The following is a 16,035-nucleotide window of genomic DNA, read 5'->3' on the forward strand; positions in this document are numbered from 1 at the left end:
CCCCATGATGACCCCTAAGTATGTCGCATCCGTTCACACTGAACTCCTAAACTCCTGAACTCCTGTGGGAAAAGGGTGGTCAGACTGGGAATAGCACTGCATTTCAGATTTTAAACGTCAGTCCGATGAACTATGGTGGCAGGTGGGTCTGTTTAATTGAACATCAATTGTCTCGACAAGAGGTGCAGGTGGTTCCACTCATACAGTGTTCGGGAGTCATTTCACTATGTAGGCAATTCAACTAACAGTTTAACTACAGTCTTCTTCACTAGCTTTCTGGTAGTTAAACAAAATTCAAGGGTGAATGGGATTGTGTGTGTTAATTACGTTTTAGCTATTTTGACGTACAAACTATTTTACGTCTATAAAAGGAAGGAACAAGAACTTTGAGAGACTGATCATGTGTCATAAATAAGAGACTATACTCTGACAACTAAACGGACAAGCCCCATTGCTCAGACCACAGGTATGATCAAGTTGGTAAAATTTGGTCTAAAAAGGTGGAAGTTCAAAGTTTTTTTGACTGTTTTAACTGGTAAGATTATGCAAAGCACATTACAAACAGGAAGTTAATGTTCCTTGATCTTTTTTTCTGTGAAGAACCCAGATACAGGGATGGATCACCTACCGGGCCCAGGGGCCCAAGGGCTCAGGGGGCCCCTAAGACAGAGACTGTGTTATTCGCTGTTATTAACTTTATATTATATTATATTTATATTATTAACTTTCTTACAAAGGGCTTAGTCGTTTGTGTCAATAACAGGCCCCCCAAAGGTCCTACCGAAAAACTGAAGGAATAGCCTAAACATCCACCTTGAACGTGTCATGTCACGGAGTAGGTGTTTCTCCTGTTGAGATACAGGTTATTGTCTCTTGGCTTTAAACCTTTGGAGTCTAAGCCCTGTTTTGGGGTCTGTGGCTGGTTGGGGCAGGGGATTATTGGGGGGAGGGGTTCAAGGTCAACAGCATCGGCATAGCAAGAAATTCTGGGCCCTGTGCACAGGTCGTGTCTGGGCCCTTTCCTCTCCCCAGCTGCAATTCATTTAATTTTCATTTCAAACCGTTATTTAAACTCAAAAGGCAACTGAGGTTTTCCTCATTTACAGTCACGTCGAGTGTACATACAGAAATAAGCAAAAAAAACAACGACACATCAAATCACACAGCATATAAAATCATAACAATAAGACAAGAAGGCGAGGCAACCCTGTGGCACACCTTCAGTTATTATTATTAGGCCTAGACTCCCAAAACTTTCACTAAGAAGGGTAACTTGAAGACAGGACAGTAATTATTTCAATAATCTCTAACACCACCTTTATGCAACAGGATCACATGCTGGGCATATTTCCAGACACTAAAGGACATCTTCCTGTTGAGATAGAAAGATAAAAAAAAATAGGTGTCAATGGCTCTGTAATCAAAGGAGCAGCCAGGTTTAGAAAAAAATATTCCAGATTATCCTTACAAGTAGACGTCCTGGGATCTGTGGATTGGAGAGTGTCTAGAGGGGTGACAGTGGCTCAGGAGGTAGAGCAGTCGTCTGGCAATCCAGAGTTTCCCGGTTAGATTCCCGCTCCTCCCGGGCAGCGTGTCGATGTGTCCTTGAGCAAGGCACTTAACCCCTAATTGCTCCCGATGAGCAGGTTGGCACCTTGCATGGTTCCCTCCGCCGTCGGTGTGTGAACGTGTGAGTGAATGGGTCAAATGTGAGGAACAAATTGTAAAGCGCTTTGGATAAAAGCGCTATATAAAAAAGCGACCATTTACTTCACGTGAAAAGGGATGAAAGGAGAATTGAGGTGTGTGATCCACGGGACTCACACAAAAGTTCCTAAAATTTGACCCATTCACTCACACATTCACACACCGATGGAGCAGTTAGGGGTTAAGTGTCTTGCTCATGGACTCTTCGACACGCTGCCCGGGAGGAGCGTGAATTGAACCGAGAACCTCCGGATTACCAGACGACTGCTCTACCTCCAGAGCCACTGTTGTGTAGGAACTTAATTAAATCTAAATACTAATCTGATTTTGACATTCACATAGCTGTGTGGTACATCCGTTTCTGATCTGTTTCTGAGCTGTCATATACACCTTTTAGTAAAAAGTAAAACCTTTATACATCTTTTAGTCCAGACCTTCTGAGGGCCCTCCCCCAGTTTGGGGCCCTGAGTAGTCAGTTTCACCCCCCACCCCCACACTTCTACACCTCTGGTCAACAGTAGATGCCACATACAAGGAATCATTTGAGATGCAACTCAAAACTGTATGTCAATCTATCTTGTCTATTAATATGTGATAAACAGTATGTTTTGAATTCCACCTATTCAAATTAAGAACATTTTGAGTGTAGAGTGGCTAGAGACATTATAACTAGGGGTGCACGATATTGATTTTTTGAACCCGATATCAATACCGATAACTTTCTGCTCCTCAAGGTCGATACCGATAAGTCGATACCGATAATTTTTTTTAATGTATATTCCTGTAGTTTTGACCTAACCAGATTTATCATGACATGAGCGTTACTATACTATACTATGAACAAAACAAAGCCAAGAGAACAGTTTTGACTCTTCAAATAAAGTGACTATATTTATTTTTCCAAATAAATATAATTTGAGTCAATCACAAAATTCACAATCCGTCAATGTCATTAACAATGTGTTTCCCTGAACAATGAGTGAACTAAAAACCAACAGGTATTGTGCTTTGTCAGTATAGGGTACCGGTACCTGTGAATCGATACCGGACCCAACGGTACCTTTTTTCGGTACTTTAGTCTCTAAAAAAGCTACCTACCTCAGTTGTGAAAAATAAATATCCAAACTTCAAATAACCACATTTTCGACCGTTTTCGGCTTGCCATTGCCCCGACTGCTTTGTTGTTGAATCAAGTCAAATCCTAAGTAAGCATATATTGTGCGTGTGAACGTTGGCATGAAAAGAAAAAAGTAAAAAAAACTTTTTTGATTATCGGAGCTATCAATAATTTTATCAGGTTTATCGGGATAACGTCATAATGGCTGATATCGGCCCGATAATTATCGTGCATCCCTAATTATAACGTACCTATAATGACAAAATTATGTCTAATAAGTTGCAATTTCTAAATGAATACTAGTGCAGAGTAGACTGATGTTACTGTCGTGGCTACTGAGTCATAATTCACGGCGTTCTAGCCTACATGGAAGGACTGTTGTATTTACTACATCTCCCATGACTCTTAGCGGGGGATGACGTAGCTTACGAGAGACGAGTGAAAGAGGAATGGAAGCGTTGTTAGCTATAGCTTAACTTAGTTAGTAGCTAAAGTTAGTTAAAAACGTTTTTAACCGCGATGGGCATATAGTAATGGCGAGGATATAAAGCATGTTAAAGACGCATTTATTGGACGCGTTGCTCGCGGAGTTTACATCACAGGCTGTAGAACGCAGGACTGAAGAGCTGCTTCTTAACACATCCCCCGCCATTCACGTTGTACGACAGGTTTCAAGGTCATGCGAATTCCGCCATTCCACGGCGTACAACGTTATTGAGATCATATTTAATTTTTTCGCCATGGTATTCATAATTCCCTCACCCAGCCTCGGCTGAGACAGTGGGACTCGGCACAACCGTGCAACACTTCAATACCGCCGCCTGGTGGATGATCGGACGAGTTACAACCGGAAATGCATCTCTGGTGATCTCTGTGCATCTGGGAAATGCGTCCGGCAGTCACATATTGTTGCGGGACTCTAGACACACATCCGTGTATATGGATCGCTGCCATAACTCAATAATCGATATGATTTGGGCGTTTATTGCGCCATACAAACCGGAAATGGATCTAGTCGATCGACGTCAAATAAGTGGGATCTTTTTCCTCCAGTCTCATCGGCGAACGGTAAGAGGACAGTAACGCTACTTTCAGCGTGATTGTTTATTATTATTAACACTTTGATCGCCGGGGTTAAATTCATAATTTACCATCCCTCGCCAGCCCTATTTAACATAGAGAAGTTCCCCTTCTTTGCAGGGCTATAACTTTTTAAATTGTATTGCTCAATTGACATTACTATGGCCCATTCAATGTCCTATATCTATTGTTCAGGGTGTAGCAACGTTATACTTTTTCATTCACATATTTATACTAAAATACGGTCTAAAGTATAAGTATGTTTTTATCGTTTTCTGCAGCTTTCTCCAGAACTTGATTTATAGCCCTAAATGCATTATATTGATGATCAAATACAGTTTAGTAGGAATCTGTGCGAGATAAAAAATGTCAACTGGACGTGGTTCTAGGAGTTACTACGTATGATCTGATGTTGACCGGATGGGCGGGGGGTCGTTTATAATTCCGTGCGCAACGTTATATCATTCATCTAGTGTGGGTGATATGATCATCAGAGCAGTTAGTATCGAAGACATTAACAAATAACGCTGAAACTCACCGTAGCTTCCTCTCGCCGTTGGGAGCTGAGCATGGAACAGAATTTTTTCTATTATGGGATGTCGAAATATCCGATCCATTTCCAGGTTGTATAATAGGATATACGTCCAAATCATGTTGTTTATCGAGTTATTAGTAACGGATCACTATCCGTTGTGATCAGCTCGAGTCCTGGGACTATTACAGAGTGATCGGACCCAATTGAAATGAGCACCAGCTTCCACTTCCTGTTTCTCCCCTGGGCGATCCGCCGATCGGCCACCAGATGGCGCTCTTGAACCGTTGTAGAGTTGAGAGGGACTCAACAGTACATTTCATGTCTCCGGGGGAGAAATATGATTTCGATCACAGATTTTTGAAATATTGATATCAAAGACGCTGTCCAGCGTCTTCGGCAGAATGAGCATGGCGGGGAAAGACGTGTTTCAGCGTCAACAGCGATTAAAGTGTTAATGCAAACCGCTCTGATCAATATATCACCCATACTACATAAAGCATTTACTGACGATCACGGAATTATAAACGACCCCCCCCCCCCCCCTTTCATCCGCGCATGATGAGGCATAACGTTTAGGATCATATTCAGTTGGATTTTTTTATATAGCGTGTATCGCGAATAAACTGCAATCGATAATCTATATAATGCGTTTAGGCCTATAGCTAGCGTTCTAGGAATTACTGCAGAAAACGATAAAAACATACTTATATTCTAGACGGTATTTTCGTATGAATATATGAATGAAAAAGTATAACGTTCCTACATCCTGAACGATAGCTAATCGATGTTGAATGGGCCATAGTAATGTCAATTTAGCAATACAATTAAAAAAGTTATAAGCGTGGCAGTTAATGTGTTAAACTAAAGTGTGGGTACTGCTCAGCCCCTCCCTGCAGCTGGAGCGTTATGTGACTGTAGCCGCGTTTTGAATACGTCATCACAACAACGCGTTAGGTTAGAACGTAACCCTGTTCTTTGACATTCTGTGATATTCTGTGATAAGGCCGAAAGGGCCTTTTTAAACCATTTTCGGCCGATAATTTTCGGTGGCCGAATATTCGGTGCATCCCTGGGGTGGACGGTATGGTCTAAAATGTATATCACGGTATAATTTGAAGCATAGACGGTAACGGTATATATCACGGTATCAGTGTTTCCGTTAGAATAATTTTTTTTGCCTGATAGGCAGGCTATATAAAGAATGACATCCTCAAGGCATGTAGATTTATAATATTTTAACTTAAAACTAGGCTACTTTTGCGTATAAAGTCATTATATTCCAAATAAAATAAGTCCCGAGTCGAGACTCCGTGCTGCTCCCATTGCAAACAGCGGGGCTGGATTTTGCTAGAAGCATATGTAGCTGCAGAGCCGCAGAGCCAGTGGCTCTTTCAGGTCGTTCAGCCGTTTGGTGGGGGGGCGCTGTTGAGCGGGCCTGTGACCAGACCTGAAAGAGCCACTGGCTCTGCGGCTCTGCAGCTGCATGCTATTTCGCAAATCCACTGCTGCAGCCGTCCTCCCGTCGTTATCATAACACTACACACATATCATAATGTTTACAGCAAACTGTAGTTGATCACCAGGTATGTTTTATTAACGTAGAATAATTCATATAAGAAAAACGATAGGTAAGATCTCTTACCTTTCTCCACTGGTTAAAAATGCCAGGAACTGAAATTGAAACTTGCTGTGCGCCGTGGTGATATGTGTTTATTATGAAATGACAATTGCGTGTTGACACGCCCAGTGCGCCCACTGCGCGAAGCCTCCTAAATAACTTTTTCCAGTTTGCACATATCTATTATCTATGACTAATTCGATCTATTTTTAGGGGCAAATGCGATTGAAATAGTCGCGCTGTGGTTACATGACGTCATTGCTATTTTAGAGCTGCCCTACCGGTTACACGGTATAGTCAAAATCCATACCTTAGAGCAAATTCATACCGTTTATACCGTATACCGTTTATACCGTCCACCCCTATATAACGGTATATTCATTTATCTTAAAAATTTCTATATAAATGCTTCTGAAGGGGTATAACACTGGCAGCTATTACTGTACTCTTGTATTACTAGGACATATTTCACATAGTACAGAGGTATTTTAAGAACATTTATTGTGCAAAACTGCAATAGAAAAATGCAGGATAGGCGGGCTATAACGAGTTAACTCGTCATTGGCGGGGAATGTGTTAAGCATTACCCCAAAAATGGGGCCATTCTTTTTTTGTTTTTGACGACTGCATACTCTTTTTGCAAAGCTTAGGTTTATACTTGGTCTCTTTTGAAAGGTAACATTCAGAAGTTGCTAAAGCAAAAAAGAAGAATCACTTTGAGTGCTAATGAAATAGAGTAACAGAGGTTTGAACACGCTGAAGTAAAAGTTGTGTGTGTACTCCCATTTCTGTTTAGTGGTTGCCAGATTCCTGTTTTTAAGTTCCAGCATAGAGGTAGCTGGAAAACACTGCGGTTCCATAGCCTGAAGTCTTATGTAGTACAGGTCAAAATCTTATAAAAATAGATTAAAAAATTGGTGCTTGAGAAAGGTTTTTGTAAAGTGTGTACCGGTAGCGTGTATCACTTCCGCAATGGATTTCGGCGGATTTCGGTTTCCGGGTTCGCCTGATTGGCCGCGACGGCCACGTGACACACGCCGCTATATGGCCCTCTCTGCCTCTGCCGCTGCCTGTGTGTTGATGCGCGCGCGGCGCGGACTTCACTGCCGCTTTCCCACTTCAACGCCAGAGCAATATTGTCGCGCCATCTTCTGAGTGCAGACGCGCTGCTGTTTAATGCTCACTTTTCCCACTTCAATGACAGAGCTGCTGTTTAATGCTCACTTTTCCCACTTCAATGACAGAGCTGCTGTTTATTAATATTGTCGCTTTGTGGAAAGCAGGATGAGAGAGCGTAGATTTCAGTGTGTATCATTTAATCATTTATCATTTAACATTTGAAAGGTATACATTGTTGTCATACAGAAGTACAGAATACTTTTATCCAAAATGCTTCTTACTGTTACTGTTAGAGACTGTGCTAGAGGGCGGCTACGTGGCGTAGTGGGCAAGGCGCTCGCCACGAAATCTGGAGACGCTGGGCTCGCCTGTTCGAGCCCAGCGCTCCACATTTGCTTTCAGTTTAGCTGGTCGTCCGTACTAATACACATTGGCCGTATTAGGGGGTGGGAAACTGATGGGTGGGGATCGGGCGTTGTGGACAGCGACTCCTACAGGTCGGTTGGTGCGCCTGCGCAGTGGAATCAGGAAGTGTCGGGGGCAGCGCGAGCCTCCCACGCGTTACTCCTCGCCACTGAGAGATCGAGCTGCGCAGGTGAAAAGATGCGACTGCTGTTACCTCAAGTACCGGAGGGGACTTGTGCTATGTATGACTTAGTCCACATTGCAGCCGGCATGTGGGAGGCAAGAAACAGCGTTCGTGTTTCAAAAACACTCTCAAAAAACACCTAAGGGAGACTGCAATTCGAAACTGGCCACTGTAAATGTCCGAACACAACCCCCTCCAATGTACAGTAAATTACCAAGTATGGTCTTGTCAATATTCCAATGTACAGTTTTGTTTACAGTTGTACAGTGTACCCCACCCACCCCACTCCTACCCAACCCCCCCCCCCCCCCCCCCCCACCCACCCAACCACCTCCAATGTACAGTCCCCCCCCCCCCCCCACCTACCCAATCCAATGTACAGTTTCTACATCAAATGTATATACTTTTTTTTCTGGACTCTTTTTGTATCACAAACAGTACTGTATTTGCAAATCTGGTATGTCATAAATGTATAGATGTAGCAGTACTGTGTCTGTGTCTATCTGTATGTCATGTATGTCATATATGTTACGATGAATTGAAAATGGGGGACCCTGATGTAAACAAGACGAAAGTCTTTCTCTGGTCTGCATCCCCTTAACAATTGTATACTGAGCTGTACTGTACTGTACCTGTAACTGAGGGGTACAATTCCCTGACTGTATTGAGAGTATGGTATCATTAAGCCACTACTTAGTTATGTACTTTAATTACTGGCCATACAGTACACGGTATATCTGGTGAACACCCACACAAGAATACGGCTTGACAAAGAAAGTTCTATTTAGAGGTATTTATTATTAGAGCAGCAACGGTAGGTTACAGATTGAGAATTATGATTGCGCTTGTAAGGCGAAGAACACTTAAGTAAGTCAAGAGCGTAAGTCCATGAGCATAGTAAGATGGGTATAACTGACGCCACCTGTAGCATAAGAATTACATAAGGCACACTCGTAGTCAGCTGGAGACACTAAGGGGTTCCCTCCGGTTGTAAGCCAGCAGGGTAGAGGAATGTTCGGGAGCAAAGTCTGGATCAACGCGGAATAACGAGGCTCCAGATACAGGAGCCAGTGCAGTAATCCCTTGGTCCGTAGACAAAGCAACAGCTATACTCCAGTATGCACGACAGCATGGATGAAAGCATAGCCAGCCTCTGTGGTCCTAGAGGCGGGCTCGATGGTGCTCCTCACAGGGTAGGTCCCACACAGCAGTGGGGTAGACGCAGGGTACAAAATAGTTACACGCCCAGCGCCACTGGCTTGTAGATTTAATGTTTGGCCGTCATAAATTAAGGTCTGGGCGCCATCTGGCGGCCAACAAAATCCACTGCATGGGTCGGCATTAATATGATGCGGGAGTGGTGAGTTGAAACGAAAGTGAAACTGTGTGTGTGTGTGTGTGTGTGTGTGTGTGTGTGTGTGTGTATGTGTGTGTGTGTGTGTCTTTAAATGTAAATGAGATGCGCTCTGCTCGAGGTCATGGTGAGTTGATAGTGTGTGTGTGTGTGTGTGCGTGTGTGTGTGTGTGTGTGTGTGTGTGTGTGTGTGTGTGTGTGTGACTTTAAATGTAAATGAGATGCGCTCTGCTCACGATGTCAAGTTTGTAACATGAGACGCACATGAGGTCTTACATCACCCTTTAGCCTAAAAGAAAACGCTGCAATCGCGTTTTTGATTGTGCTCTGATATTTTACTATTTCGCATTTGACCAAATATGTGGAGAGGCATATTCCCTGCAACAGGTTCAAAGATAACTTCACATTTATTGGCAATTAGTTTCCTTATATCGCTTTCTCCAGGGTTCCTTCCAACTTGTGTTGACAAAACACCTGGGCTGCTCAGCTACGGGGAATCAGCGCTCTCTCTCTAGACTAGAAAGGTGCACTCAGTAGAGCACAGATGTCCGCCAGGGCGGCAGCCACACATAATAATAATAATAGATTGGATTTGTAATGCACTTTTGTGCTACACTACATGGTTAAAACAGTTAAAAAAATAGAAATAAAATAATTATTAGTAAAACAAATAAAATAAAATACAGAATAAAAATAAGATAAAAAATAGAACATAGTTAATTAAAAACATAGTATAAACAGACAATTTAAAAACAAAAGCACAATAAAATTAAAATAAAAAGCTAACAGTCAAAGGCCTTTTTGAACAGGTAGGTTTTCAGGCCTGCCTTCTCTCTCTATCTATCTATCTATCTATCTATCTATCTATCTATCTATCTATCTATCTACCTCTCTCTCTCTCTGTTCAATGATTTAAAGTGGCCAAACGTTACAATATAAATACTAATTGGATTTTTGGCTGGTAAAAAATCTGCCCGGCTAGTAGTTTTTAAAATCTACCAGCCAAATGGCTGGTAAGTCAAAAAGTTAAGTTTGTTCCCTGGGTAGACGGTTCTCTGCTCCAGCAGCCACAGTACCAAAGCAATATAATCCAGCCGGAAAAGGCTCTGCATTCGCCGGTGTAGGTTCTCCGGTGTACATATCCAACGGTTCTCGTCTAGGACTCCTCGGGTGGTGGCGCGAGTTTAGGCCGCCCAGCCTGGATAAGTGCACTAGCTAGAGATACGACGAACCGGTGGTAATGATGGTCACGGAGAACGGTAGCCGCACGATACACTATAAATAATAGACTATTACTTCACAATAGAATAAGTCGAACTCGACGATACAGCGTTAAACTCTGACACTTTAGCTATCTATTCGCACGCGGTTCTCAAGGCTCTATTCAGGGGCAAAGAGGCCCACTTCACGGCACGTGGTATCGTGGTGAAGGCTTCAACGTTTAGGTACTCAACTACTGCTGTATCCACCTGCGACGTATTTATACGTAAGGTGAATAATCTAGTGCCAACCTCAGTTCTGTCTCGTATTACTGCGCAAACCTGGACATGTTGAGACATGCCTTGGCGGTGGCTTTGAACTTGCCATTGGGGGTATGGCCGTTGGCACCTAGGGGTCGCTGTCCAATAGGAGAACGAATATTATGGTCTGGCCTGTACCTAGGTAAAGGGATATTCCGTGTATATATACAAAGAATATACAAGGGGTATCAGACGATATACAAATATTATACAAGGTATCTCAAGTAATAAATATATATATTCGGTTTAATCTGACCCTTTGTAACAGTACCCATTCTGCAATCTGTTAATAAAGTTTCCAATCAATCAATCAATCCTAGTATGCTTCCTTGTGGAACACCACAGCTCACTGTGGGGGGGGGGGGGGGGGGGGGGTAGGGTACCGTTTACCTCCACCATCGGTTCTCTCCCCTCCAGGTAGGATTGCATCCAGCTCACTGATAGACTATCAAAACCAATTGTTAAAGATGTATGTGGTCCAGTTCTGCTGGCTCTGATTACGTCCTCTTGAAGTTGGCAGGCTTGGGGCGTCTGGGTAGTGTAGAGGTCTAAGCACTCGCCTACCACCATGGAGACCAGGGTTCAATTCCCAGCAGCTGTAGCTCCGACTTGGTCCTGGCGTTCCTACGAACACAATCAGCAGTGTTAGCGGGTGGGAAGCCGTGGGTACTATGAGTCGTTGTAACAGCGACTCCTACTGGTCGGTCGGGTCGTCTGTTCAGCAGGGAGGGGATCTGGGAGACATAGCTTGAACCTCAGTGCGTGTTACACACTTCCAGTCAAGCTCCAAGCTGTCAGGCAGCTCCACATGTATCAGAGGAGGCATGTGGTGGTAGTCTACACCCTCCCCAGACCAACAGTAGGGTCTACACCCTCCCCAGACCAACAGTAGGGTAGTCTACACCCTCACCAGACCAACAGTAGGGTAGTCTACACCCTCACCAGACCAACAGTAGGGTCTACACCCTCCCCAGACCAACAGTAGGGTCTACACCCTCCCCAGACCAACAGTAGGGTAGTCTACACCCTCACCAGACCAACAGTAGGGTAGTCTACACCCTCACCAGACCAACAGTAGGGTAGTCTACACACCCTCACCAGACCGACAGTAGGGTAGTCTACACCTTCACCAGACCGACAGTAGGGTAGTCTACACCCTCCCCAGACCAACAGTAGGGTAGTCTGCACCCTCCCCAGACCAACAGTAGGGTAGTCTACATCCTCCCCAGACCGACAGTAGGGTAGTCTACACCCTCCCCAGACCGACAGTAGGGTAGTCTGCACCCTCCCCAGACCGACAGTAGGGTAGTCTACATCCTCCCCAGACCGACAGTAGGGTAGTCTACACCCTCCCCAGACCGACAGTAGGGTAGTCTGCACCCTCCCCAGACCGACAGTAGGGTAGTCTACATCCTCCCCAGACCGACAGTAGGGTAGTCTGCACCCTCCCCAGACCAACAGTAGGGTAGTCTGCACCCTCCCCAGACCGACAGTAGGGTAGTCTACACCCTCCCCAGACTGACAGTAGGGTAGTCTACACCCTCCCCAGACTGACAGTACGGTAGTCTACACCCTCCCCAGACTGACAGTAGGGTAGTCTACACCCTCCCCAGACTGACAGTAGGGTAGTCTACACCCTCCCCAAACTGACAGTAGGGTAGTCTACACCCTCCCCAGACTGACAGTAGGGCAGTGCAACGACAAGGGGGGAATTGGCATAATCACTAGGCCTACATTGGGGGATGGGAGAAAAAGTAAAAGGCAGAAGAAAGAAGTTGGTACTAGGCTTCAAATGTGAAAGTATATAACCTTCATCAGTTTGCTAAATCTTTTTCTTCCTAGTAACTAGTAATTGGTGGGTTCAGATGAATGTAGTGAATAAGGGGGCCTTTCTGTGTGGAGTTTGCATGTTCTCCCTGTGTTCACGTTGGTTTCCTCTGGGTACTCCAGTTTCCTCCCACACCGTAAAGACATGCACGTTAGGCAGGGACTACCAATGAAAACTAGCTCATTAGCTAATTCTGGCACATTTTACATTGATGTGGAAACGGAAGATGTTGATTAATGTGCAGTGCACTGTCCCTGGGTAATATTATTTTTAAATAAATTAAACTTAAACTCTATCTCCCCCTCTCTCTCTCTCTCTCTCTCCCTCTCTCCTCTCTCTCTCTCTCTCTCTCTCTCTCTCTCTCTCTCTCTCTCTCTCTCTCTCTCTCTCTCTCTCTCTCTCTCTCTCTCTCAAGTTTCTCTCGCTCTCTATCTATGATTCTGTGATTGGTTTCAGAGTTATTTGTTTGAGAGACATATCAGTGTGTGTGTGAAGTCCGGGAATGTCCAGTCTGAATTCTTGTCTGTAACAAAGGGTGTCCCGCAGAGTTACATTTTAGGTCCAGTCCTTTTAAAAATATATATTAATGATATTGTCTCTTCTCTGAGCGGTTGTCAAGTTCATCTCTATGCTGATGACACTATTGTGTATTGTATTGCTGATTCTGTACAGCTAGCCATTGAGATCCTGCAACTCTCCTTTTTTGCTACAGGATTAATCTTAAACTGATACTTAATGCTGATAAAACAAAGTGCATGCTGTTTTCTTGAGTAAGAAATAATGATTATGCTAACATTGAGAGAGTTGCTGAATATAAGTACCTTGTTATCTGGCTTGATGAGAAGTTTACATTTAAATACCATATCCCTATTTTTGAGCAAAGAAAATAGAGCCAGCTTCCCTATTTTTAGTAGAAAGGGATTGATGAAGCAGTTTTCCTATCAGTGTTGGATTAGGGTTGGGGATGTTATTTATATTAATGCTGCTCCTTCCACCCCTGGCCACGGTCTATCATTGTGCCCTCAGATTTATTAAGTTTATTTGGATCCCCATTAGCTGTTACAAATGGCAACAGCTACTCTTCCTGGGGTCCACACAAAACAATGAACAAACATAATTAAAAATAAAACCAACAATAAACATACAAAACAATATACATAAATAATCCCCCCCCCACACCCATCCAACCCAACCCACCTCATTATAGCAAAATATTATAAAATGACTAGTAAAATAATAAAATGTTATATATCAAGCATTGTGCCTGTACCCAAAAGTAACCTCTTTACTTGCTTTTTAAAGCTTCCTTTGCTTGATAGCTGCCACTCTGGCAGTGAGGTGTAATAATCAATGGTATTTGTTTATCTATAAGGCTATTCTTGGAAAGCTTCCACCTTATATTGCAACAATGCTAGATTGGAATTTTGAACCATATCTAACCTGCTCAAATGACTCATGCTTAAGGTCCCTCGTGCACCGTCTGAACTTGGGAAGTCAGCCTTTTGTTTTAGTGCATCAACTTCCTGGAATGATCTTCAGCATACGCTGACAATCGATTATCTGATTTAGCCACCCTGGTGGTACATTGTGTACTAATTGTTTTAGTACACAATGTACTAACTGTTTCTATTTGTGTTTTGCTAGTATTTTATTATTTCTATTTTCTATTATGTTTTTAATTTGATTGATGTGTAAACAAAATTTTAACAATCTTTTTACAATCTTTTCCTTACTCGTCTGTTTTAATTATTTATTCTGTAATCTCGACACAATCGAAAATTAAGGCAACCTACACTGTCCAGACGATTTGCTTGATCTTTTCCTAAAACAGGACCAGGAGAGTGAAATCTTATTTATTGAGTCCAGAATGAGCAATTCCCCATTTTATTGCTCGGTTTCTAGTTTATATAAACTACTGCGCCTTGTTTTTCTCCCCCCAACCATTTATTTAGAATATTCAATCATATCCTATACAGTAGGGATTGGGCATGAGTAATCCATTAGTCGAGTACTCACCATTTCAACAGATTTTGAGGGTGCTTGATTATTATGTTTTATTTATTTATTTCACCAAATACAGTACATCCACCAAAAGTAGTTTGTTTTTGCCCCTGAAACAGAAATCTCGCTTTGAAATCCTGAATGGTGTGAGTTGTAGCAGGAAAACAACACTGGAAGATGTGGAGCATGATATTATAGTATGCTAGTAGTACCCTTCCCTAGAGTATTTCACATAGGGAAAAAAAACAGGGACAACAGGGAGTGAAAGCAAGACACTACGCCAGTATTCATATAACTACGGTTATATTTCATTATAGCTTACGCTTTGCTCTATTGGAACTGTCCCTTTAATCATAACCTAAATGAAAGCTTTCACCTCATGTACCCGCCCACCTGCCTGACCACTCCCACATCCGCTCCTATAAAGCTCCTTCCCTACTTTCACCACCAAAGACCGTGTCATAGCACTGCTTAAGTTTAGTGTTAAAGTAGTTAGTTTAGTTATAGGAGCTGTGTTGGCATTTTCTTTTGTTTCTCCCACTCTCACTAATTTACGGGAGAAAGAAAGGATAATGTCGTCACCAGCTCACCACCGGACCGGAGAGTCTAGAAGATGATGATCATTCTGACCTCCACCGGCGCATCGCTGAGCAGTTCCCCCGCCGGCGTTGTCTCCAGCTCTGCAGCTGGATACTAGAGGTGGTCGGCTGTGTGAGAGCTGACGGTCTCTCTGGGCGGGTGATGTTTTGCGACGCGGGCCTCAGGTGTGCAGTTGTGAGGGGGCAACTGCGCAGCTTGCGTAAGGTCGGCTCCAGGCTAGAATCCCTTCGTTGCCTCTCCATAGCGGCATGGAGGCCGGGGGTTCTAGTTTGATGCCCCACGATAAAACAGTCCTCCTCCTCAGAGAGGTCTTAGCTTTGTTTTCCTGGTGCCGTGATTCCGAGTCTGGGGTTCAAGTCCCCGGGTCTCTGAAAACGGATACCTTCTGCCAACGCGCTGGCCCCGCTTTTCAAGACGAGATGGGGGGATGGGGGGATGCGAGCTTGGTGTTTCATTATGAGAATATCTCCGAGCTCAGGATGGCTGCAGCCCGCGTACAACGGGGGCTTACTGCCGATGCCGCTGTATCTGGTGGTAACACCTGTGAGAGGGACGTGTGTTGCCTCCCCTTTTTTCTTTTGGATAAAAAGAAGGAGAGACAGTCGGCTGTCTGAAGTGTTGGCCTGTATCGCTATTCCTCACGTTATACAGCTTCAGTAGTAGCCGCTTTAGCTTGCTACTGCGTTGGCTGGTGGCTATCGATAGCCAGTAAAAGCTAACTGTTAGCCAGTTAGCTGTTAGGCTAAGCCGTTAGCTCGCTGCTGCGTTAAGGCTAGAAACGCTAGCTTGATGCTAACAGTCAGCCTGGAGTTAGCTGTTAGCTTGTGCTAAGTCCATTGGCATTAGCCATGAGGAAGAAGCGGGCCCTGAGCACTCTGACTACGGCGTCATCTCTGGCAGAAGATGTCGTCGGGCCTGTACCATGTTGCGGCCATTCGTCCTGCGTCCGGGGGTCAGGTAAGGACAT

General features: G+C 43.8%; 1 protein-coding gene across 1 annotated transcript in view; it reads left to right on the plus strand.

Annotated features, from left to right (window-relative positions):
- The window catches only part of LOC311248823 (ferroxidase HEPHL1-like), a 91,163-nt gene that overhangs the window by 925 nt on the left and 74,203 nt on the right, over window positions 1-16,035 (plus strand). The gene's annotated exons all lie outside the window — the stretch shown is intronic.

The sequence above is a fragment of the Notolepis coatsorum genome, assembly GCF_963971535.1.
Source record: "Notolepis coatsorum genome assembly, contig: SCAFFOLD_476, whole genome shotgun sequence".
NCBI classification, from domain to species: domain Eukaryota; kingdom Metazoa; phylum Chordata; class Actinopteri; order Aulopiformes; family Paralepididae; genus Notolepis; species Notolepis coatsorum.